This window comes from Lepisosteus oculatus, chromosome 8 (assembly GCF_040954835.1).
Source record: "Lepisosteus oculatus isolate fLepOcu1 chromosome 8, fLepOcu1.hap2, whole genome shotgun sequence".
Lineage (NCBI taxonomy): Eukaryota > Metazoa > Chordata > Actinopteri > Semionotiformes > Lepisosteidae > Lepisosteus > Lepisosteus oculatus.
In genome coordinates this window covers 39,466,745-39,494,564 of record NC_090703.1, presented here as the reverse complement: position 1 = coordinate 39,494,564, position 27,820 = coordinate 39,466,745, and the positions used below count along the sequence as shown (strand labels likewise).

At 38.4% G+C, this 27,820-nt stretch overlaps 1 protein-coding gene across 4 annotated transcripts in view; it reads right to left on the bottom strand.

The window, feature by feature from the left end:
* Positions 1 to 27,820, bottom strand: part of dacha (dachshund a) — a 229,755-nt gene that overhangs the window by 52,481 nt on the left and 149,454 nt on the right. The gene's annotated exons all lie outside the window — the stretch shown is intronic.

Below are 27,820 nucleotides of genomic sequence, written 5' to 3'. Positions count from 1 at the left end.
CCAGAATAAGAACCCCAAAACAAGACTTTTATATTCTTTACCTCCTTTCTTTTTACTTTTCATTGATGATCTGAACTTTTGACTGTTTAGCTGCTGTTTTGATTGGCTGATGATTTTACTCAGTGTCTCTGGTAAGAATTACCCGATCTTTCAGTGTTACTCTCCTTTTGAGGATTCCAAGAGGTCAGAGGTCCCCAGTCTGAAGACCTTGGAGGAAAGTCACTGCTAACAACCATCAGAGTCTCTAGGCTCAGTGATGCTTGGGAACTCACAAAATATAACACTCTTCAACGATCAACTTCTTCATATTGTACATTCTAATCAGGAAGAAGCTGAAAGAGTTAATAGCTAAACTCATTTGATTTAATGATGTTCAGGCACGATTATTGACTAAAATAAAAAGATAGCCCTGCTGTGTGGAGTCATAAAAAGGGTTAAGTTGAAATGCAAAAATGAATCAAAATAATTTGTATAATTCTGCTTAATAAGCAACCGAAGTCCTTCGAGTGAAATAACAGATGGTGTTTTTGCAACAGATTGCTATGACTGATTCTTTTAATAATAATATGAATTAAATTCTTCCTCTGTAGGATCCCAACAATTTCATCAGGGAGCAATTTCAATGAGACAAAAATACAACTAAACTAATGGTTTAGCTAACACCTGAGGCTAAGCACAGCCCCATCGTGTTATCGAGCTGGGCTATTGTTAGCTGAGGAGCATGTTAGCAGCGAGCAGTGCATAATGACGAGAAACAGCATGCAATGACCGTGCAACAGAGCTAGTCTGAGTAATTAGCTTCCTAAGTGACACTGGAGTCATTAGATCACTATGAACTGCATCGTGTTTGGGGTGTGCTGTCCATAATTGTTCCACATTAGAATTTCAGGCAGCACCATTCATTATGGAAATAAACACTGGCCGATCCATCTACAAATACAATACTTTTACTAGTAACTTCTATCTGTGATTGTCTCATCCTTCTCTTCCTTCAGAGATACCAAATGTCTTTTGTCTGTCAGCAGTTATGCTGCGCATAGTTTTTCCTCTTGTGTGGGTGTGTATACTTATATTTATAGGCACATGGGCATGCAGGATTGCACTCTTAATTTTATCCTTTCAGGATGTTCAGAAAGGAACTGTTTATGGAGTTCTGAGGACCTTGGAGATATAGGTGCATAGCTGTATTTAGCGTATCCTCTTTTAACTTCATACTGAAAAGAGAAGAAAGGAAACGCAACATTTTGGCTGTGGAGCCTTTTTCGGGGGTGAGCACCCGGGCACGTTGTGTTTCCTTTCTTCTCTTTTCATCAATAAACCTTTAACTTGTTACTACGCATGCTGACGCAGCTACCTACTTGAACTTCTTTTATCTTCATTTTGTCCTGAACATGAAATATATAAAGAGTGTTACAAAATGCAGCATTTCCAGACATCAATTCTGAGTCTAATGAACCTGCCTTTTCAGCCTTCACCAGGACACCACAAGAAATACCAAGACAGTGTCAAACATTTTGGGACACCCACAATCTGAATTGGACTCCAAGGCTAACCAGTTGGGAAAAGCTAGTGTCTGAAAAGCCTTACAGATGAGAAATGACAGGCATGTGCCCCCTTTGTGACACTCACTGGAATCCTGAAAGACCAGGAGTTTTTAAAGTTTACAGGAAATTGGTCAAGAACTTTTGAGAGTGAGGACCAACTTTAGGGTCCAGTTTTAGTTTAACAAGACTCAGCCTTTACTCCTCCTCCTAATACTAGGATTGAACTTAGGGTTGTTCTATATATATATATCTTTTATCATTACATACATCTCAGTTTCTTATTTTATTTTAATAGTACTGTATGCGTATACTGTGTACCTACTCATTTTTACCCGTAGTCCATCAGTTTCAATGATTTGTTAATATTCAAATACTACCTTTCCTACAAAAATGGAATAGGAAAAAGTAAACAAAGATTTGCAATACTTAACAGAGTGAATAATAAAACCGAACTGCTGCTTAAGATCAAACTAACTTCAAATACCAAAAGAGACAACTTAAAAAGCCAGGACAGTGTTCCAATGCATTCAGTTTTTTTAACAGTGAAATTATTGTCACATGAACTTTATCATAAATACATTGATTTTAAGATATTAAGTTAAGTTTTTATTTTTTAAAGAAAGACTGTATATTGCCTTTGACTAGGAAGGCATTGATCAAGGAAGCTTTGTGTTTACAGTACGTTGGTTCTTTTTGTCATTTGTCTTTTTCTCATTCAGTTTCTCATTCACACAGCATCAGTTTACCAGTGTTTGAAATTACAGCTCTCCTAATCAAGAATGGAAATCAACTGAAAAAAGCTCCCCAACCAAGTCAGGCGTCCCACACTGCACCACAGCACCACCCCTAACAGATGGACAGTGGAATCAGCTACCAAACTGAAGACGTCAGATGTTGAAGTTTCAATGTCCTCCTGGCATGTTCTCTTGAAATTTCAATTATATTTTGTTAAATGATAAACAGGTGCCCCCTGTTAAACCCCCAAAACAAAGCATTCTGAAATATCAAAATATTATTCAAAAGATTTGTCTGATGCCATACAATTTTATGTTGTTTTCTTCTTAGTAAAAAAATATTAGGTGCCAACCTCACGTACTGTGACCTGTCACCGTAGAAACACAAGGCTTCAGGTCACTTAAGACTGCTGTCACACAAAAAAGACTAGAGCTGTCATATAAGGGCTCAGGAAAGGGTTGCTGTATGGGATGTATAAATTACATTATTGCTTATAAAAAGATCCAAAAGAAAAATGCATTTTTGTGCTTTAATACACTTTAAGTTTTATAATTCAGCCATTCCACCTTTGATACAGGAGCATTCTGTCTTAGTTCAGCTCGTGTTCCTGTGGAAGTCAACAGTAAATCAGGGTGACTACATTGTGAAAAATTCTACGGAGTCTACTGATGGCCCTATTGGGCCCTTTCCAAGAACTCCTCAAATGGTCCTGCCAATGTAATTAGTGAGCAGCACTGCCAAAACCGTGAGATGTAGCCATTAATATAGCAATTCCCAGATCTGTCCATCAGTCAGTCATACTTTGAAAATATGTCCATCACAGCACAGGCAGAGCTACGGGCTGACAGTATTATTTAAAAAGCTTTTAAAAAATTTGAATACAATTATAACACTACCCATCTCAACCCCCTCCCCCTGTTCCAAAGCGCTCTCTTTTTCAGTACGTCAACATGAGCTGTTTTAATATGAAGAAAATCAATTAGCTGATGACAAACCAAGGGTATTAAGTATATAATAGAGATTCATTCCCATAAAGATTATATTCATTATTATTAATTGTGCAGTCCCTATACTGATTCTTGTTTAATAATGATACAAAACTGTTTTGTGGGCACACACTGTAGAAAGCATGCCCATTCTTTTAACCTTTGTGCAAAATAACTTACTCAAAGAGCACTTTACCATCTCAAAGACAAATTTAAGGCTGCCCTTCAGAATTCTTCATTACCTGCTGTACAGTTGCGGTCAATGATCCTCAGCAAATACTAATATTAATACTACTAATAATAATACATCACAGTGGCAAAGTGGATCTGGGCTGATATCTGTGTGGAGTATGTACATTCTGCCATTGTTCACATAGCTTTCTTCCATGTGCTTTTGTTTCTTCCCATAATCCAAAAACATGCCGTTATGTTAACTGGCTTTTGAAAGCATGATTTAACCACAGCAAAAGGGAGACACTGGTAAAGAACCTACTGAGCAGGTACAGTACTTATGCAAAAACTGAGTATCACTAAATGTTTTGTAAAGCTACAGTAGACCTAAAAAACACTTAAGAAACATGATTTACTTGTGTTAGAATGCATAAGATAAGGTTTGGGAGCTTAAATTATGCTCTGATAGAACAAATGTGAACCCCTGCCTTGTTCTTGTATGTAACATCATGGATCTATAAGATGCCAATTGGAATTTTGATTGTGGGCCATTTAACTGCAGGTCCGACTGTGCTGGTTTAAAGAAACAGAACTGACACCCTGTGGACATGTTACTGAGCACTTTCAGGGACTGCTTGAGTAATTCCTGGACCTCAGAGTTTGTCAAAAGGCCTCCTGCAACACTCATAGGATGAAGTGGATAGACTTTTTCAGCGTAGTTAACTAACTTGTCATTTGAAGGAAAGAAGGGTTAGACTGATAGTGACCCAGCAGACCACCAAAAATATACTATACAGATAAGACTGGAGAGATGACAACATTGTTCATTCTTCGACAATATTTAAATTTCTCTTTCTTCTTCCTTCTCAGCCCTCAACAGGCCAATATGTCTCTCCTCATCTGTTACCAAAACATTCTAGACTTCCCCTTATAATGTGACTGCCTTGAGTGTCACTGACCCCACTAGATGTTTATAATTGTCCATGGAGATAGTAGCTGACACTGCTATGAAACATAGCATCTTGCAGCCTGGATTGCACTGTCTGTGGTTTCATACTGCTTGCCTTGAGACTTTCTGACTTGACAATATTAGCAAGCCCCTGCCGGTGTTAGAAGTGAAACACCAGAAAAGCTGTGTACCAACAATCAGGCCTCTGAAGCTCAATACTTTTGTCTTTGTTTATTTTCAATGATGCATGAACTAACAATCTTAATGGTCAGTGATAAAAGAAAAGAGAAAATGAATATACTACTGTAACAAAAGAAATTGCACAACAGCATAAAATAACACTTGGTTTTGCATATGTACTATATTAAATTCCAAAGATGCCTACACATCTGAGACAAAATAGCAGGCCATGATAAAACAAAATACCTTCAGTAAACAACTGAGAGATCTATTCTATTCAGATAAAAATGCATTCATCCCTTTCAGGCTTTATACAGGGGCCATGGACTAGTTAATGCAAGTATTTCAATTGCTACCTGTACAAATCAGCAGAAATGACAGATTAGACAGAGTTTGTAACTTGTTTACCTTGTAAACAGGTAAGTAGAAGGCAAAACAGCATACCTAAACAGTGCACTCAATGCTCTTTACTCTTGGCCACAACATCGACTTTCAATAAGCATACATGTCCTTTAGATTGCTTTAGCAGCTGTTAAACTCATTTCATACAGTGTAAGTTGTTAGTAATGATGTTTAATTACTTCTTTTTCTTTCCAACATTTGTTAGTCTGTTTTGTCTATGAACACAGGCAGACGCCACCAGGGAAATGCCTGGTAAGTAAGAGCTGCCTGTTGCCTGACAAATAACAGGGTGACTTCCCTTGTGTCCTTCTGAGTCAAAACACAAAGACCAGAGAGTGTTGTTGATGTTGGCAGTTTGGATGAACCTTGTCAAAAATATCTAATCCATGTAGGTGGCTTTTAGGGGCCATTCGGTTTATAAGAACCTTCTGATCAATACCTGGAAGGATGAGTAGTTGAATCATTCCTTTTGACTTCACCCTGTTCAGAAGAAAAAAATCCAACTGGATTGAAAACCTTTTTTTTTTTACTTCTGAAAGGTGATATGGAGGGCATTTGGTTATCGGTGTCACAATCTCAATACATCATATGAGCCAAGATAATTCTGGCACTGAGCGTTCTTACTAAGTGAAAGGAGTGGCTTTGGACCCTAGAATTGAAGCTAAATCTGTTAAGGCTGCTGTCGCTCTTACTTGAGCCGTAAAAATTTGAAGAAAGAGAAATTGGAGATGTAAAGAAAGTCCTCTAAATCACTGTAAGGACATTTATTGCACTCAATGGGGCAAGAACTCATTTTCCTATCTTCCTTAGCTAGTTAGCTCTGGGGACCTGAACTGGGTGGTATGTAGTGTTTGATCTGTCTTGTCTAAGGGCACAGATTACATGATTATATTCATCCCTCCATCTATTTTCTAACCACTTCTTCTAATTCAGGGTTGCAGGAGAGCCAGAGCCTATCCCGGCTAGCAGTGGTACAAGGCAGGGTACGCTCTGGACAAGACATCAGTCCATCACGGGGCACACAGAAACATAAGCGCAGACGGGCATGCATGCACCCCACAGCCAGTTTTCCAAGAAGCCAATTAAGCTACCAGTACGTTGTTGGACTGTGGGAAACTGGGAAACACAAACACGGGGAGAACATGCAACCTCCACGCAGATAGCACCCCAGGGCCGGAATTGAAACCAGGGCCCCAGCACTGCAAGGCAGCAGTGGTAACCAGTACGCCACTCTGTCCACTACACATCTGACGAAAGAGAACAATTCAATGAAGTGTTCATGCTTGGGGGAGGTCTAAGAGAGGGAAATAGGATGGGACATCCCTGTTTGCAATGTACCTGACTGTCACCAATAAGGCTCTTGATTTCAGATGGGAATGCACACCTGAAAACTGTTGCATCTTGGAGTGCAGGGACACAGTGAGACAAAATTAAACAATCTGTTACTTTTGTTCTGTTAAGCCTTAGGATTATTAAACTTCGAAAAAAGGAATCCAGCTCATAAACATGCTGATAAGAAGGTATAACTGTTTCTGAATGTAGAGCAAAGGAAAGAAGATGTCAAATGGAAGTAAACGCAAGACGTCTAAGCAATACACAGTTGCCTATTCTCACCATTCTTCTCAAAAGCACGGATTTGCGTGAGGAATTTAGATACATTGTTTGGAAATGATGTTATAGATTTGTGGTCCACCATGTTTGGAGCAGGATGGGAATGCTTTTTTGTGGAGGCTTATAACACTGTTAGATATATAATGGGATTACGCCAAAACAGCCATTTTTGCTTACTTGTGAAAGATTCCATTTAAATTAGGTACAGAGGCCAGGGATGCAAGTTCCTGTTGTATATCTGGGATATTTGGGAAATTGTTTAGAAAATGTGTTTATCAGACTGGGCCATTCAGCCCCAAGCAACACCACAACATAAGCATGTTTAGTTCAAAATAAACAGGAGAAAAGTAATATTTCAGTCTTAATCTAAATCATTGTTATTCTTCATAATTGGGCCGTGTCCAGTCATGTGAAATATTTACAGTTCCCAACTTCTTTTTTGGAAAAAAGAAATTTAGAATTTGTCAAAAATGGAATTGAATGTCCAAAAGTAAAAGATTGGGCAACTACGACAAAAATGTTAACAGGGCTAAAGATAAAATGTTTTTGGTGAAGAAATCTCTATACTCCTTCATGCAAACAATACAGAAATTGGGGGATGTCAACGTTTTCTTTCTTGCTTTATTCTTGATAAAACGTCTTCCTTTTGAGATATTGGAGTGACAAGAAACAAAAACTCAAATACACGCACAGTATGGAAAAATGCAATCTAAGTCTAAAGAACAATAGCCACATCAATAACAACAGCAAATCACTTCTTTTCACTCTTGTGTCCCTGACAAGTCAAATGTTCTGAAAACTACCAGCAAGTTCGCTCACTTGAAACCAAACTGAAATATAGTTAAAAACCTAGCTTTGAACAAAATTGCCTGCATTTCTTCTGTCAGGGGAACCTGAACTGGCTGAGAACATAGATTTTCTTTTATTTTTATCCAGTACACACACTCGTTTGAGATAAAGGCAAACAAACAACCATGCATCCAAACACTACTTAAGGAAAAAAAAAATGAAAAAATGACAGCTTGCTTTAGCGTACCAGCGCTGGGTAGCACATTTGCGTGTGTTTGTCATATTTCTTGTGAGCCATGCCATCTGCCAGAGGTGGCATTTTCATGGCTGTTTACCCTGACTCCCGCCAAGGAATCATCTGCCACTGCCTAATGCTGCCTGAAAAAAGGGGGATTAAGTTGGTAATGCAACTGAGACTATTGATAATTTGGTGTAATTGGGAAGAAATGAAGATAAATGAGGCTGAGGATGGCGAGGCAATTAGTTCAGCAGGCACTACAGCTGTGCTTCTGTCCTAGCTCCCCTGGCTCTCCGCTCAACAAGGTACATGCAAATTCCAGCTAATGACAAATATGCCATCCACAGCCCTTGCCATTAAAGGAACTTTCAGCTCGCGTTCAGAGCCTGGGTCTCTGTCTTAAACTGAACGTGCAGGTCATAAAGAAGTAGAGGCGCAGTGCCCTGTGACCGAAAGCCAAAAAATCTTTTCTCAAACTACCACATTAACACCTTAGTCTTATTCCATGGTGTGTGATACACACCTGATTCAACCAGGACGGTCAATATCTGACTCCTTGAAGTAAAAACGCAATTGGCCCCTTACACACTTGCCCACTTGAAACAGAGATAAGCAGGTGGAATTTGGAAAGTGCAATTAAGGGGGGAAATGAATTAAGCAATACAGTTTAAAGGAATTAAACATTAGACAACAGAGAGTCTGACAAGGAGCATTGTAGTGTCACCTTAGTGTATGGTAAATCGGCTTACAGATTTACCATACACTAAGGTTATAACTACTGTCTTCAATCTCTTGATAAGCTCAGCTTCAAATGGTACTTTTGAAGAAAGGAGTAACCCTATCAAGGCAAAAAAAAACTATTTGCTAATATTATCAGTAATTCCTGATGAAGTGTGAGGTACAGATTTAATGCATTAATAATATTAAGACCACTTTATTATTATTAATAATATTATTATAATTCAAGCAATCCAGTAAGGAAAAGCACAGAAGAGTCAGTGCTGCTGCATTGTTCTACAGCTGTATGCCTGAAAACATATTCAGACTGCAAACATGACCCCGCAGGAAACAGATTCATGTTGATATCCACCTGTGCTTGACAGCTCAACTTTTAATTCAGGACCACTTCTTAATTTCAGTAAAACTCTTTAAAAAATGACTGCAGTGCCATCTGCCACCCAGGTGGTAGCAGCAGTTAGAAAACAAATTCTTTTATGATCCAAAAGAAGTTGCCTTGTGAGGCACAGTGCCAAATAAATAAAAATAAATGAATTAAAAAGCTGAAGTTTAAAAAAGGTTTAGCAACATCTCTGAGCATCTCAAAAACACTGGCACTGATTTACATGACCTGAGCTCTCTGGAAAGACAAAAGCATAATCTTGAGTTCATACTCTAATTCACCTCTTCTTCTTTGCTTGAAAATTCATCTTAAATAAACAATGATGTACATTTAAAAGACTTTTAGGCACAGATAGGCTTCTATCTATAAGACAACACTTAGAAATGCATTTGCTTAACATTAAATTGTTTCCAGCATTTTAAAATACATAAACAGGGAGAATTTCCTTTTTTAGCTATGATATCTAACATAATTTCTTAAATAATTAATCCTTGAGTCAAACTGTGAAAAAGACTTCAAATATGGATAGATACAGAGCAAAGTTACTCATATGGTATATGTACTGTAGAACCTGCTCTACATTGATGATTGTGTTTAAATTTGGTTTCTCAAAGTGTTACATCATTCAAATCTCAGGAGCTATGGAACTGGCCTGTGTTTAGATAGGAGACCTCTCAGGAAAACCAAACTGCACCTGTAAGTGGTGCTTGGGGACCAGTAGGAGGTACTCTTCCCTGTGGACCAGAGTTCCCAAACCCAATGCTGAGTATGGCCACTAAGAAAACTGTGCAGTAGCAGGTGGCATCTGGATGAGATGTGAAACCAAGCTCCTGACGTTTTCGTCATTAACAGTCTGTGGCACTTTACATAAAAGCAGGGATATTAACTCCTGGTTTCCTTGCTATATTACACTCTAGACTTCATCACAATGGCCTCCACAATACTCTCAACTTTATTGATGAAGCAATTTCTCTCTTCCTGGCCTAATGTGTAGTGAGGTTCTTGGTGTATAATTACTTCTGAGTGTCACCCAGGAGGGGCAGTAGTTCAGCTGTAGGTGAGGTGAGTCCCCTCCTTAATGTAAAAAATGCTTTGGGAACCTTCGACATGAAGAACTCCATATAAATGGAAGGAGTTAATATTATGTAACGCAATATTAGAATTATAGGCTTATTTGCAATTGATGTTCTAGATAGAAACAATCATTTTATTCCCTGCAGCCTACTCTGTTCCATGGTGGAAGGCAGAAAGCCATTAAATCTTGCAAGCTTCAGTGAAGCCTGCCACAGAGTACCCCTCACACTGTAGAGTTACAGTATAAGCAGTAATTCAAAATAACTCTTAAAAGTGGGTATCTCACACACTAGAAGATGCAACAGATTGGTGCCATGAAATATTAATCAAGTTAGAGCTCCGTGTGACAACATAAACCAATCAACGGATTAAATTTCCCAGCATCTCCAAGCATTGATACCTAAGCTGAGATGAGTAACAAACAAAAAAAAACAATAAAGTGACCAGTTGATGCTGCCCATGCTCTCATGACCTTCTGGGTAAAGAACCTTCTTCTGTTCTCATTTTTAAATGCACTTCCACCTAGCTTCAACTTGAGTCTTCTGTTGAACCTGAAAAAGTCCACTGAGCTGACTCTGTCAGTGCCTTTGAGGACTGTGAATACCTGTGTATCTGATCCTTTCATACTCCTCTCTGTTCTACACTAAAAAAAGGTTCAGTTTCTTCAGGCGGTCAGTGCAGGACAATCCCTTAAGCCCTAGAATGTATCTTTCTGTTCTTCTCTGGGCAGATCCCAGAGCAGCAATACATCTTTTCTGCATTATGATGACCAAATTGTACATAATGTTATAAAACAAGCCTTACAAGCATGTTATATAATCTTAGCATAACATCCCTTGATTTGAATTCTTGACTATAACAATTGACTATAAATTCAAATATTTTGCTTGCTTTCTTCATTGTTTTCCCACATTGTCTGGATGTAACTGATGTGTCAACATACAGTATACCGTGCAGTACATCTTTTTTTATAAGGAGAAGCTCTGCAGCTCCTGTTCTGTGTCTATAATTTCTGTTGTTATTGTGTATGCAAAACCCTGCAGTTGTCTACATTAAAACAACATATTTAATGATGATTAAACGTCATGAGCCAGGTGTTTACCCAGTCTTGAATTTTATTTAAATCTTTTTGAATTTCATTTGCTGATTGTGTGTTCTTCATTGCATCTCCTTAATAAAAAAGCAATATTAATATTCTTGTCCTGCAGAGTAACAGGCCTTGATATCATTAAAATATTGCTATTAAATCAGTCCGTGTTTTATAAATCTCAGATGAACTATGCCTGCTTTCAACCACCAGAATCTTTCTGGTAAATTAAACTTACAACTAAAACAACAACATCATTTATACATGTCGTTTCTGAACTGAACAAACTTATAAACGTAAAAGAATAGGGCACAAGTTTGTAAACAACAGCAAATAACACAGTGCCCCAGTAAGGTTTTTTCTAGGAGCTCTGACTTTTATCTGATACTAAAAGAATCCCAAATTAAATCTGACCTTTATAACCTTGGCTCAGTAGACTAAAAAGTGAAACTGTTATGCAATTTGAACTCCATTGACTAAAACCCTAAGCTTAAACATCTAGTAAATCTAGCACAGTAAATGACAACTTCCCGCAACTGGGCACAATCAGGCAAATGTTTTTTTTTTTGCCAAAGGCAAATCCCACTGAAAAATGAACTTTGCACCCAACAGAACTAGCACAAAAAATCACCCCTACCTCCATGTCATACAGTATGTGTGTATGAAATCAAACTTACATTTGTGTAGGTTAAGACGTTCTGAAGACACCTCCATCACTTCATAATCATTATTGTTTAATTACTATTATGATGGAAAATCATATCACATGTTTCATGTTAACATTAAAGGGCTAAAGGTAATGTCTTACACTAACTGACTGAAGGAACTCAACTTAAACAGAAGACGACAAGGAGAGCAGATACAAGTCTTCAAAATCCTCAAAAGCATTGACAAAATAAACTGGGCAGATTTTTTTCAGAATGAACAGTGAAAAACAAACCAGTGGACACAAGTGGAAACTACAGTATGTGGAAGTTTATTTAACACCAAGAACAGGAGACACTTCTGTACCCAAAGTGTTGTAGGAGTGTGGAACAAGCTAACCAGTCATGCTGTTGCAGCAATGGTGGGATGAGACTTGGGTCAATTAGCTTCGAACTACCAAATTGGATAGATAGGCTGAATGGTCATCTTTCTTATGTGTCCTATTTACATTTTTAACAGTTTTAAAAATAAAAAATATTTTGGAACACTGCTGACCTATTTCTGACTTACATTATTCCGGTTGTTAGAGATTCAGGGTGTCAAGGTATAATAAAAATTTGAGATTATTATTGTCACAAACTTTAATAGTGCAACACAATGCCTAGGAAAAATATTAAAATCCATACAGTAATGTATATACATTTAATTAATTTAGTTTATATCAATTTACATTGAAAAACTGGTTTAGATTTGGGGGGTTGTGGACCTAAAATGTTAAAAATACAATCCCTATCATTTTTAAAGTTCCAAAAGGCAATTTTTGTTAAGATCTATTGGTCATTTTTAAGGTTTTGGAGTGTGTCATGCTGTTGTTAATTACTACTTTAATGTGTGTTAGAAAACACATTAATTGAAAGGGGTCATTTAGGTTTGTATATTTATGGTGAATAAAAAGGGACGCAGACAGGGTCACAACTGAGTGAAATAAGCGTGGAGACAGGGGGTTGCAGGTTTTAACTGCCAGGGTTGGGTGTTTGAGAGTCAGAGATGAGTAGAGCCTGTGAGGACAGGCCCTGTCAGCCCAATTCACACAGGCTCTGCCAGGTTTTCTACGGCCTAGCCAAGACATCACAGATGTCACTCATTCCCTCTGGGTCTAGCTTCCTCGTGGGTGCATTAATTGGAATTAAAGCAAAACTACTATTTATTAGCCTGAGTCTTCTTGCCTACCAGATTTCTGAGTATATGAAAAGAAATTCTAGGTGCGATTTGACATGGAAAGGACCATGTTCAGGCATTATCACGTCTTAACCAGGGATTCAGGGATTCAGAGATTCGGCAAGCTTGCGTACCGCTTTTTTGCAACCATTAACAACACCAACAAATCACACTCTATTCCCAGGACACCACTGCAAGTTGTGAAAAACATCATGTGGTTTAGGCACACTTTTAAAATTTTGAAACGTGTGAGCTATTTATCTGTTCAAATATTTATGTTTAAAATGTTCCAAAAGGGAAAACAGCCATCCTTTCAGCTGCATATTAAAATTGTAGTAAATGTATTCCCATGCTTCTTGGAGACTCGGCACCCACAGTAAAGCACTAAAAACATTCTTCCTCTCATGTTGCTGTAAACAGCACAACCCAAGGAAGAACAGTCACAACAAACCAATTTAAAGGCAATAACAAAGAAGTAATAAAAAAATAAAAGTTGTCAGTCATTAATTCCCTCCCCAAACAACAAGGGAAAACTATGGAGGGTTTTACAAAGGTGTTTGAAATGAAACACAAAATGATTAAGGAGATGTCTTAATGAAGTGTTAATTGCTGGAGTAAATGGATGAAAGTTGGAGGTAGTAAACCCATGACAGGAGGTAAATTAATCTCTTCTCATAGATTTATGATAACTTGCTAATGCTCAAGGAAAACAAACTATTAAAATAAATCTTTAGAGCCACAAAGTGTGTTGCGTTCTACTAACTTGATTGTGTAAAGAATGTGAGTCATCTTTACAGACCTTTAATACCTATTTCATTTCTGACAGTCTGGTTCAGAATGCATTAGAAAATTAACAGAAATGCTTTTATTCCTTTGGGATTGTTTTCGCACCAGTAATAATGAACTGCAAAAGCAGTTAATTTATTTACATGAAGCTGAGCTCTCATCTCATTTGGAAAGACAAAAGCATAACCTTCAGTTATTATTCAGAGTTTTTCTTCTTTTTTAATTTAACAAAGCATTTAACTACTGTAGAATGAACTTCTTTCACTATACCCGGCAATATTAGAAACAGATCAAATTAATAAGCTCCTTTTCACTCGCTTGGATCTCAAAAGCAAGACTTTTGGATAGATAATGATAATGGTTGAATGGTATAGGAGCCCACTTTTCAGATAGCTCTAGTCCACTCACATATGACATTTTCCATGGGAGTCGTTAACCAGAGTGAGCTATCAGAATAAGACTGGACTTGAACTGGCAAACTCCAACCTTTATCAATCCCACTGATTGCACTCTGTCATCTAATAATATCTTTAAATGGCTATGTTTAATGTAGGAAATTCCTATGGATTACGTACGGGTAAAGGGTAGTTCTCAAATAAAGAAATCAGAATTTAATTAGTGTATGTACATATTAATTTACATTGTGCAAACTATATTATTCCACCGTAGGGGAAAAACATTTCTCAAAAGAGACTGCTGGTTATTAGTTATGAAATGTGTACTGTCAGTTTTCCATTTATGTCTCAAGGTGCTTACAAGTGCTTAAAGAACACTAACACATACCTATCCAACTGCTCATGAAAATACAGTATAAAAAATGAATAATAAATATAGTACCCATTCTTCTTAATGCTTCAACACAGCGTTGAACACTTTCAACACTAAATTTGTGGCCTGTAGCAAAAACATCAGATGCAGTTTGAACAAATTATTAGCATGTTTTGAACTATAAATGGTGAGGCCCTGGAAAACCACAGCTTTGCTTTATCAAAAATCAGTGAGGGCCAATGCTTTCTCCTCCACTCTCATTGATTTGTTGAACCCTGAAAGACAAGCAAAAAAATCAGATACTAAACCCTTCCATTTGATCTCATCGAGGATTTCGAAATCTGGTGGGATCTCAGGCTCTGAAACTGACGAAGAGGGTTGCATTAAGTTGCTTTGGTGTGCCCTAAAACGGATGGGTCATGAACCAAGCATGGGCATTAATGGCACTGCCGTTTCACAACTGCTCTGCTGTCTTTTATACCCTCTGGTGATAAGATGCTCGCTCCGGTCCCCTTACTGACACTAAAAATAAAACATCAGAAAGGAAAGCAGATCTTTTCATAAAACTGTGTCAGTTCCTCTTAATTCACTGAGATGTGATTTGGGCCTCAGCAGAGGGCACTGGCTGATGAAAAGCAGGAGGCTGTCTTGTCACTTAGGTCCTGAAAACTGCAAGGCAGCAAGGTTTCAAGAAACAGCACTCAACACAGAAACTGAGAGGATAAGAGAGCACCTTGATTTACTGTTTTACTTCAAGCTTGATTTTCTCGTCAAGACAAAATCGATTCATATACATATTGTGTCCATAAGTGCCTTTCAGGCACCGCAGTGACTAGTACAATAAAAAGAGCTGAAAACAAAACATCAGACTATATGAGTAGGTCAAACTGCAGTTATAAACCATTTAAACAGAAGGACATTCAAAACAGCAAGCTTTAATTTAAGGTCTAAAATAACTGAGGCTTTTGGCATTCCTACTGTGAACTGGAAACAAGTTCTTCTTACAGGGAGCCAAAAACAAATAAGCAAAGTATCCAATTAACAGTACTTTATTGACTGCAACACTTTATTAACTGTACAGATGTCAGGTCTGACCCATGTGCCATATCATTCCTGTGACATTACACCAAGGGTATTGCCTCAACGTAAGCACAGGATGCACACCTTTCAGGAGCCAATGACAGTAATGCACTTCATAGGAACTGTGGAGCTTACAGTAGGTTACGTTGCCAATAAATCAATGATAAATAAGTATACAAACTACAAAGCTTAAAACTTCCATTTTAAAAGCCATTTTATTTTATTACATTTATTCATTTGGCAGACACATTTCACATCCAGTCAAGATGCAAAGGGTGCATTTAACAGAAGTATAACACAATAGTGAAGACAAAGAAAAGTCAGTACAATGTAAAATAAGTGCTAGGATGTGGCACAATACTAAGGAGTTTCAGTGCTGCCTGACAGACAAGAAGTAGAGATATAAGAACTGAGTGTCAAGGATGTCGGAAAGGACGAACCATGGAATGGCAGGTGAGTGAATAGACCCTATGCGTAGTGGCGAGATGGGGGTTGGCCTGGGCTCAGCTGTTCAGGAAATGCCGTATAGAAACCTATGCCCTCAGGTAGCGGACGTGGAGCGACCTGGTGCTAGGCGGGTTTCAGGACATCTGAACTTCAATGCTGAGCGAGTAGGAGTGCAGAAGCAGGAAATAAATAGGCTACACAACAAGACACACCAGAAAGACATGAATAACCACAGTGAACTAGGAACGGGAGGAAAGTATAGCGCCCTCTAGGTGTACTGGGCGAGTCAGTAAATGAGGGTTAGTCACAGGCCTCTGAGGTTAGGTATATCCTGAAGAGATGAGTTTTCAGTTTCTTCCAGATACTGGCAAGTGAGTCCATAGTTCTGGGGTCAGTTTTGTCCCTTTCACATCTTAAAATTAAACTCAATTTGTTAATTTAGCCCTGACACTTGGTTCAACTGGGTTTGATTCTGCACTGTGTCACATTATGGGTAGTTTCCATGTTATCCTTAAGTTTTTTTTTCCATTTGCCCCAGTTTCCTCTCAAATACAGGTTATCTGCATTAATTGGGCTGCAGCAGAGCAATGTTTGTTTTCTGAACTCATAACTGGAAGGTTGTAGATTCGAATCCTAGGTGAAACACCGCTGTTGTACCCTTGAGCAAAGTACTCCAAACGTACTACAAATTGTTCCAGTAAAATACCCGGCTATATGAAGGAGTGAAAATACAAGTTGCATAAAAGCTTCAGACAAATACATTAATCAGAAACTGATGTGTTTAAATTGTCATGTAGGTTTTTGTACAGTATGTGTGCTATGTAATGGACGTATGTCTCATTCAGGGTTTTGTCCCAGCTTGTGGCCTATTCCTATGGGCTACTGTGACCTTTATCAGCAATATGTTAATTGACATGAAACTCACAATTAAAAAGTGGCTTCTTAAAAACGGAAGTAGAGAACATTCCATAGACGTTGAAGGGATGAACTATGTGGCAGATGGCTGACTCAAAATAAACAACACTTTGTGATCAAATATTTGGGACGTGGCTATATGAAGCAATTTATACTGAGTGGAGGAGGTCTTCTGTATTTAAACCGGAGGTGTCACTATGCAAATAAACAGCGATGGGATTCAGTTTAGCTCACTACAGACTTTGAATTTCCCTAGGGTTTTTTTATATAATAACACATAAGTTTTCAAAACAGGAAGCTAGGTATCTTAGCATTTTGTTGCAGACTGCTGCTCAGGGGATTCATAGAAACAAAGGGCAACTTTTACTTGAAATCCTACTGGTATATAAAATCGACACGATTACACAATTCTGCCAGCGCTTACAGTAGATCTCTTGACCTGCAGTTTTTCTTTAAAATCCTTAGCAGCTAATTCACTTGAGTTCTAATAGGAGCCTTTCTAATTCAAAGTAGTCTTATTTATATTCATTTCGACTTAATTATTGAATTGGGAGCCTTTCACAAAGGGGATTACTTGAAAGGGAGCTTTCTAACCAGAAATGTGGGAAACCTCTGACCTGGAACATTGTAGCCATTTCATCCGGGATCCGGAGCAGAGCAACCTATAATTTGCAGCAGTGAAATACAACCAAGACCTAAGGTTACTCAGCCTACTCATGAGGAATTAATAAAGAGAGCCCAAAAGGGTTATGAGACCCAAATACCTCTCGCTCAATTGATTCCATTCCATCTCTACATCTGGTTTGAGTGTGTTGTGTTATTTCTCCATTCGCTTATTAATATATCTCTTAATACGTAAAGGAACAGTTCTTCATTGGTTGCCACCCCTCATACAGGAAGATGCTGTCCAATCCCTGATGTTTTCCTTCACACGCCCCTGCAGCTGATGATGTCATTATTGGGCATACTGGTACAGCTATGGAATGAGATCAACACTTCCAAATAACCAGATAAGAAAGACCCCAAACAAAACTCTCCTGTAAGCATGTGCCCAGTGATCTAAGACAGTTAAATATTTGTGCAATGAACCCCTAAATCACACACACACATTTGGACCAGGATTAGAAAAGCCTGTTTGGAGAAAGCTTATCCTAATCAATGTCTCCCTTGGACAGACCACGTCTAGTTAAATAATGCACACGCATTCTCCCTTGCACAGTTCTTGAGAAGCTGGAGCTACAAAGTAGAGGACATACAGATTGACTTTATTGACAGAGATGCACTCTGAAACTGTTTTGCAAGGGCAATCTGCAGTTAGACCATGAAGGAATTCAAAGTGTTTTGAGTAAAATTAGCATGTATTGGCAAACTAAAGCAGAACCTGATTTTATAAGCTCTCAGGCTGATCTTATTATGACAAACTAACCAAAGATACTGCTGCAAGGTATTGAGGTACAGCCCATTGGAAAGGTTGAGTTAAATTTGCATTGGACACTATACTAAATACTATTCCTCGTAACAACCATCCATCCATTTTCTAACTGCTTTATCCAATACAGGGTTGTAGGGGAAAATTAGAACTTATCCTGGCAAGCAACAAGGTAGGATACAGTACACACTCACAGGGCACACAGAAGACACAAACAACCACTAACACCAGGCCCTTTTTTCCCCGACACCAAGTAACCTACCAGTATATCTTTGGAGTGTGGGAGGAAACCAGAGCACCTGGAGGAAACCCACATGAACAGTCAATAAGGATTTGTATTCCTCAGTTGTAATTTGTCGGTGAATAGCTTACTTGTTATGTTACAATGACATCATCAACTTACCGTTTCATGTTTGGTTCCACTTCTTATCACACTTTTGTATGATTTATATGTTAACCTGGTATGAATGTTTTTTCTGGCACACCTTATGTCTTTTAGCCCAACCTTATCATGGAAACATGCTGAACATCAGCTCTATTTCCCTTTGAATGATTTATGCCCAGGACTTCTTTGATCATAACCAGTATTACTCTGAAAAGATTCTTTGATTTTCTGTGTTTACATATCAATGAGACTGATCAAAGAGACAAGCTGAACAATTATCATTTATTATGCTGCCGGTGCAGTGCAGTTAGTGGGGGTTGTGAGTACGTCCAATGAAGACTATTACTGCAGTCAGCAAAGCCTAGCAGCCATAACAGAATATTCCTTGCTTTCTTCTCACTTTGAACAAAAGAGAATTTTAAAACGTGTATCTGTTAAATACATATTCAATCAAACTTGTAATGGTTTTAGTTCAAAACATGATTGTTTGTGTCAACTTACTGTATAGATACAGCACAAATAAAACATTTCAACTTTCTTTGCTGCTGTTCTGAACTGGCAGACTTTGAAAGTACTGTATCTTCTGCTGAAAAGGACAGACGTCAGTCATACAAAGGGCTGCAGGGGTATGGAACATTTTGTGTCTTCTTTCACGAACTGATTAAGTGAGATCCTCAGATCAATAAACCCCTTACTAAGAACATAAGAAAGGATATAAACGAGAGGAGGCCATTTGACCCATTTAGTCCATTTGCTAGTTAGTGGTTAATTGATCCAAACATCTCATCTAGCTGTTTTTTGAAAGAAGCCAGGGAAAGAGCTTCAACATTTTTTCCCCAAGCTCTAAAAACCCAATACTACAAGCAATAAAAAATGCTAGATTGTCCAAGCGCCCTTTTGTTTGTAAACATCCCTTCTTCTTCTCTTACCACACAAGAAGTATGTGAGATTGCCCAGTAACCTATTAGTACAATTATAGTTTCTACTTAATTCAGGGATTGTACCAAACATTAGGAATTATAGGAAGCAACTAAACACTATGATGTAGGCAAAATGAAAAACATTCTTTTGCATTGAAGAAGAGAGGCCATGTCAAGTTGTCAAGTTGTCAGACTATGGTTATTCTAGGGCTGTTAAGATTCCAAGTGTCATAAATACAGAATGGAATGTTTTCATTGGTTAACTTTTGCCATGATCAATTTAATTATCACTGAATAAAGTTTTATCCACGTACCTTTCTCTACATATGTGTCATCACGTACCGTATGTGGCAGCTGAACATTGGGACAAGGACAAATGAGAAGACTGGAAAAACATGTCCTCCAAATTCTGGGAAATACTATTTACTTTACAGTTTATGAAAATGTTTGCTTTTTCACATCAGATCTGCTAATTGCCAGCTCCCTGCAAATTTTAAATAAAGTGTCTTTCGGGTTTTCATTAGAAATCATTTTTGGGCTCATTTAAATCAATCCCTCCTTTGGAGCTTTCACACACTGGCATGTCAATAAAATGAAAAATGATCCGTATCGCAGGGTTGAACAGTCTCCGCGTTGCGCTCCTTGCACCGTTAATACAGTATCATCTGTTACAAAGCATAAGCAATTCCCACATCTAATTACAAACAGGAATTCGGGGTCATTAAACAAAATACATTTCCATTAGCCTGACTGAAAGCACAGACTAAATACAGGGCCTTAATCATAAAACTCTTCCTTGTTCCTAAGCTTTCTTCTGTGGAAACCTGTTCTGTCCGATCATTGCTTTTAAAAAAACTATAGCATTAGAATTAATTCCACACATCAATCACCTCTCTGTTTGAAGAGACACAATCAGCTATTCACTGCGACTGCTACTTCATTGACCCACAGTTACTGTGAAGACCAAACACTTCAAAATGGCAACGCTGACACACTTACTCAAGGTCATCACAATTTTGCAGGCAAAGGGATGCTTTTATTAACAAGCCAAATTAAGAAAATGTACAACACTACCTTCAGCTGCTGAGAAACAGCAAAAGCGTTTTTATGGAATATGAAGAGTTCCCGTTGTGATGCTGTGGATTTATTTTAAATAAAGTGGTTTCCTTTTCATTTTTATTAATAGTCAATTATTGAGAGCAAACATGCTTCCTGTATTAAATATAAACAGTCACAAACAGGCTGCTATTCTGAATTAGTAGGTGGTACAGGATAGTTTGTAGGCCCACATTCTGGTTTTCTGAGAGTTCCTATACATTAAGTCATTTTGGAGGGAAGACCGAAAACATTTTAAGGAATTTTGTAGTATCCAATCAAAAACAATCCACAAAGTTGTGAGGCTAAAATCCTCTTTTTTCTAATTCCAGCAGAAGCAAAAAAACAAATCTCATAAGCACTGCTTTCCAAATACCTTTCTGAACTTGATATCCCAGAGTTGTACTGGAACAATTACACTAACACTATAATTTTGCACAGTACCATAAACATTTTTGTATTCAGCTGAGGACTGTTGCTGAATAACAAAAAAATACAAGCAGCTAAATTATCATTTTCGATTTTGTATTAATATCCTACTCACCTGCCTGCAGCTCTCTATTCCCCTGGTTCGCCTTTTTTTTTTCAGAAAGCATCGTGGGATTTAATTTTACCTTCCAGGGACAATTTATGTGATAATTCCCTGATTAGATTAATGATTTTCTTTTCTTACTGGAAGACATGAAGTATCTCTTTGATTATCAACAGAAATAATGAAAAGTTTAAGTAGGCTGAGGGTTGAAATCAAACTTTAGAAAGAGCCTCACCCCTCAGTTGAGTCTGGCATGCTGTTTTCTTTTTTAGCACCTTGGTGGTAGCTTTCCAAATATAAGGCAAGAAATCATCCATACTTCATATCTTTGAAGAATTATAAAATAATTTTTAGCCTACACATGTCTGGCTGCCTTGAGGTAGTTCTGCCAGGAAATTATTACTACGGTGTACGTTAGTAAAAATATTTTAATAAGATAAGATAAGATCACTTTATTAGCCATATACAATTTCTTGCATTAGAAATTCATCTTTTCACATACTCCAGCTTGCTCTCCATGAGACACAGACACACAAACAGGGAGAGAAGCTTGGGGTCAGAGCGCAGGGTCAACCATTGTACAGCACCCCTGGGGCAGTTGGGGTTAAGGACCTTGCTCAGGGGACCAACGCAGTAGGATTCTTCTGTCGGCCACGGGATATGAACCGGCAACAGGCATAGTCACATCCTTAGTCACAGTGCCACCACTCCGCCCATAGTAAAAATGGCAAACAGAAAGTACATGTACAGTTTCTGGCATATGGAATAACATAAGAAACCCAAGATTACATAAGGTATAAGTATAGAAAATCCAGTGGAAAACTGAAAATACATCCATTATCACAAAGTTAATTATCCTGGTGAGAGGTAAGACAAATTGGAGCCTATTCTGAAAGCACAGGGCGCAAGGCAGAACATAGCACAGGATTGCTCTCATCTTGGAAGGAGATGCTACTGTAGTCCATCACATAAAGAGAGGGACATTTTAGGATCACCAAACAAACCTAGTGTGCACACTCCTATGGAAATCATAGGGAAAACATGCAGACTTCACAGAGGTAGATGCCCAAGGATTGAATCCTTCCTGGACATTCATAAGACAAGGAATATTCTATGGATTGAGAATTCCATGTCTCTCTGACAAAAATGAACAAAGACTACACTCTTTGGATTGGACAGCAGAGCACTACATGGAGTTCAGCTCCACCCTGTCTTATCAGTCAGTGGCATTTGGAATAGTTCTCCCAGGAGCTCACAGTCAATGCATGCAAGAAGAGAAATGATTTGCCTGACTCAAACAGAGGCATTCTTCATTTAAAACTACTACGTCTAAAATCTAGAAACACCTACGAGAACCTGTAAGATTTAATATTTTTTGAGAACAAGTAAGATTTTGATATTTTTCTCTAGTATTGCCATTTAACCCTTGAAGAAACCTGTCAATGCCACATGCTTAGAATCCTAAAACTATCCTAAAACTGCTCATACTGAAGCATTTCATCTCCACAAGCAAACTGGTGCTCAGAAACTAGATTGAAAAGCTCTTTCAGTTCAGAGTTGTAATTAATAATATTAATAATTAATAAGATAAGCAGGGCAGTATCAGAGCCCTAGACAACTGCAAAAGACAACTTCAAAATCAATGCTTGTTCCCGACAGAAAAATGTGAACTCTGGTAAAGTGGAATGTTTTGCATTCCAAAAAAATTAATTTGGCAAATGATTTTGGGGGAATGTGGGAGAGATCTGGTGTGAATGAGGTTGTAGATGATGCATAATCTCTTAAACCAACTTCCCCAGGAGCACTGAAGTCCCTAATATATCTCTGTAAGTAGGTAACAAGGTATAAACTTATTCACAGGGTACTGTGGTTAGGCAGAGACAACTCTAAATGTCCAGTGCACTGCTTTCCTGCTCCCAAGAGACCAATAGTGTATGGAACATCGATTTCTGATGGCCAGACCTGAGGGATTGGAGCAGGAGGACATAGAATTAAAAGAATTTTCAACTGGTCAGCAAAAAGACTAGTAGTTAGAGAATATTGAATTCAACCCTTGACTGCAGAAAGAGAATCGGCAAGCTTTCTTCAATGTAATTTGCAACCAGTTTTAGAAATGAGGCAGAAAAGTCTTCCTGAAAAACTCACACATGGAGTAAACTGATGACCGTCTTTGTTCATTAACTGGTACTGGGGAAACAGTCTTTAGGCAGAACCTGCATCTTCTGGAAAGCTGGCCTGCTGTTATTGAATCAAAAGAGCCAGACAATTCTTGCCAATTCCAGTTTCAAATGATGCTTTCATATCTTGTTATGCAGACAGGAGACTTAAGGTATAGTCGAAGGAACAAAAATAAAGTCATACATTTCTTCAGGATGAATGAAAAGTTACAAATGCAAGGAAACTATCTGAATCACTAGGTTGGCAGAAATTGATCAATTCAAGAATCGAATGGACTTGAAAGATTATTAGTAGTTAGCATCAAATGCTTATTTGTGCAGTTCATTTCAAGCACCCACAACTCTCATTGTAAAGTAGCGCCACCCTTTTTTAGGCCTGAATGCACTTATACTGAACCCACCTGCGCTGTCAGGTCCTCAGTTCATTTCTGGTATTGTAGTCCCTGGGAATTGACTTTGACATTACCTTTCATGATTTGAAATACTTAAACCAAGTCCTTATACTGTATAACGCCCTCTGATTAAACTAAAATAGATTGAGATTCTGTACTCAGTCAGTAGGCAGTCCCTTCAAAGGCCACTGCACGGACCTGAACTTCTGTTGACCACTATACAATTAACACTTCAACCCCTGGACTCACAACTGAAGTTGTGGGTGAGATAAATCTTTTTGTCAGTGGCAACTTCACAGGTCCAGCTTTACCTTCCAATAATATCTACCTCTTTTTCTCTGCCAGGCTCAGGTCAGCGTATAAGGCTGCACTGTAGCTCTTATCAGTGTAAAGGGCTGTCTGTAGAAGATTAGTAGGCATGGCTGTTGATTAAAAAGTGTCTCATTATCACTCTATTACAAAATCATATATGACTAAGAGGCTTTTCAGTTGTGGCTGTTTATGACTTGGTTGAATTGTGAAGCAATGGCACCCAATTAAGGAGGCATTAATTAAAACAATTAGAGTCCTGATTCTTCTATTTTGTGCTCTGGAAAGCAGGACTGTTTCTTTCCAATGTGCCCAATTATTGCGAGCATATCTGACAGTTGGCGGACATTCAACCTTTATCTTGGCAAGTCTCCTGAAATTTCCTAAACTTTCACCAATTTTGAATAATTTATTTTGGTTGCCTATTTCTCAGCTTTATACTCACCAACAGGAAATGTCTGCACATATGAAGACTTCTTGGCTGACAACGATTTAGGGAATTTAAGGGACGCTTGCTCATTCCCAGGGTTTTCCCACATTTATGTACTGTATCTCCGATTCTGTTTTTTGCCTCATGCCTATGAGGTGCCATAGGCTACTGTCCTACCGTACATCCAGAGGGTGATATCATTGGTTCAATGGTAACCAAGAGGGGTCTAATGTCTTCTCTACACGGTTTTCATGTTTTGACTAAAATCATCCTAATTAAGTATATGTGGGATAGATGGCACACAAGGAGGCTGGTAGTTCTGATTTAGATGCAACTGGGACAACAAATTGATGTCCTCTAAACAGCTAATCAATTGTTAACTTCCATGTAGAATGTACAGTCCACTAAACCATACCAGATGAAGACTGTACCCCACCCAATCTTGGGGCTGGGCAGGTATGTTTTGGAAGTGTCCTGTGATAGCGCATATTTGGGTGTATGTGACTAATGTGCTTTCAGATGTGGCGATGCCATGGATCTCTCCGCTGATCCGACTGAATAATGGTTCCCAGCTTACTATCAATCTTCAGGCTCGACATCTTTTGCTGGCGGATTTGACTGCAGTTAAAAAATCTATTTTGCGAGGGTGGGTGGAAATAGAGATACACTGAGCTGCACCTGGTTGCATTAATTTGGTGAAATTGTTCTTCTGCAAAGTGCTTTGTAAAGATTGTCGGCACGGTCAATTTCTACCGTTTTATCGTCTCTCTCTTGATTGAAGCCTCTTCTACCTCTTTTTCTTCCCTTTTCACAGTTTCCTTATTGTATTGACATACTTTTACAATTTGTTCCATTCTTGTTATATTTTAAAAATGTAATAAAAAACATTAAAATTAGTTTATCTTTTGTAAATGTTCTTGAAAAGGCTAAGACTTTAAAAAAGGTTTTTTGATCTATATTTAAAACTTTGATGACGAGGATTATTATGATCAGAAAATATGTTCTGAGTCTGTCCTCCACCTACAGTATGTAGCTATTGGGAATTTTAGATTTCTGTAGTTTGTTACACCACAGATAAGTCTGATCTCTGTGTCATTCATTGGCAAATAAATGAATTACTTCTTTTTAACATCACAGGGGTGATTGAAGCTTAGAAAATCAATTCAAATCAATTTACAGCACTTCATACAGTAGAAGGTCCATCGGTCACCCTCTCGAAACCAATTGGTCATTATTACTGCATCTCAGTCGACTCATTTGCATACATACTGCACTTTGCAGATTCAGTTTTTGCATGATGCAATGAGGTATTTGAAAGATTTCCAAATATAAAAATGAGTCTTGTTCTGCATCCTCTGAAACAGGCCTGGAGAAGCAGCCAGAATTGGAGCTATTGCTCTTCACTCACATTCTCAGTCTACAAGGAGGAAGAAGGTTGTTGCTTAACGCACTGGCCTCCAACACCAAGGAACATTCCTGGAAACCTAAGGATCAGGATGGAAAATCAAACTGCTCTTCAGAAAGTGGAATGAAGCAGAATGAAGGGATGACTTAAACAACTGTTTTGCTGTCATGAACAGCCTATTGGAGAGGAGAACCAAGCATACAGAAATTAGTGTTTCATGTCCTTAGACACACAAGCCCAGAAGGGAGATCACTTGCAACAAAGTCAATTGTAATGTTGCTTTTGGTGCTGCATGTGTACAGCAAAAAAAAATAGGGATGTTAAAACATTTTTTTAAAACCATCTTGTACTTCAATCATGTCTCATCAGCAACTTTTAGTACTGGAGGATTGTGTCTGGGGATTGGATCACTGCATCAATTACTCATGCACCCTCCTTCAGAAGAGACCTCCCTTTAAGAGAACTGAGGTGAATGTAACCCAATACTCCCACACCAGCCTGACAGCAAAGCAAGGATGTTCTTTTTTGCAAACAGCAAATGTTTTATGGCAAACAAACCGCTTATACAGATCAAGTGGCGATACAGAACTTGTCTGTAGCAAGGGGCAGCTGTAACAGGAAGATATCTGGTTACATGTGGATTATGAAAAGGCTCAGCTCTAAAGAAGTCATGAGTGCAGCCAGTGGCTCTGGAACGGCTCTGGTCTCCAAACTACTCCTGCTGTTGGAAAGCTTATCACTGCCTTGCTAACGGCAGCCTTCAAATTCATATCTAAATCCTCATACCTAGCAATCAATCACAGATGACAACTGGCATGAGTAATTGCATAATATTGTAGGTCTCCCACAATAAATACTGTAATAATTTAACACTTAAAACTTTCCATTACAAAAGATCTTAATATCCACTTTACATATCAGAGAGGACTTACTTTATCAGTCTCTGAAGTGCAACACCCAGGTAGGTGAAGACCAGCAGCCTTTCTGTGCCAACACTACGCTACACAACAGCAAGTGAGAAACTGCTTCACCATTTGAATTAAGGGCAAATTCAAGGGAGGTCAGATTATACAAGCTCAGCATATTATTTAGGCAGGAGACCACAATACTCTACTCTTGAAAATAAGTCGTGGGATCTTTAATGACAAAGTAGCAAGGAACCTGGTTTAATGACAGTGCCTCCTAAAGCATAGTGTCCCTTGTCACCAGCTTGAGCTGTTGTCTTGAAATTTATTCAAGAGGGAAGAACGCCACCTACAGGTCCACCAATACCACTTCCACCAACCTGGTTTTCATTGGTGGCCCTGCTTAAAATATAAAGAGTTTAATGTGATTACAAAGTCTTTTCTCTCTTTCAAGAACCATTAGTGAAGGAATATCTTGTGCTAATGGTTTCAACTATTGCTTTTTTGTTGTTAAAAGCTCCCTGGTGTGTAATGCATGAGGACTGCTACTCTGCTTGATTTTTTACATGATAATATATCAGTTAATATAATAATGATGCTAATAAACACAGTGACTGTAGTATTATTTTAGTGTATTTGTGAAATATTTTATTTGACAATTGTATCACACACAGAGTATCCAGGACCCTTTAAAGGTTAGTAATGGAATGTTTTCAGTTTTTTTGTTACGAAAGGGGATTTTATTTTTAAAATGGCACCTGATGTAAGATCCACTGTACTTTATTGTCTTGTGTCTATCAGCTTGTGTCAGTTTTTCATGCTTGATAGCTAGTAAAACATTTTTGAGAGATATTAACCCATCCATCCATTTCCTAACTGCTTCATCCAATTTAGAGATGCAGGGGAGCCGGAGCCTATCCCTGCAAGCAACAGGTACAAGGTGGAATACACAGTGGATGAGACGCCAGTCAATTGCAGGGAAGACAGACACAAACACAGACTCACACACTCACACCAGAGCTAATTTTCACAGGAGCCATATCACCCTGCAACTCACCACGGACAACCCACTGAAACTAAGCAGGTGTGAGCCTAG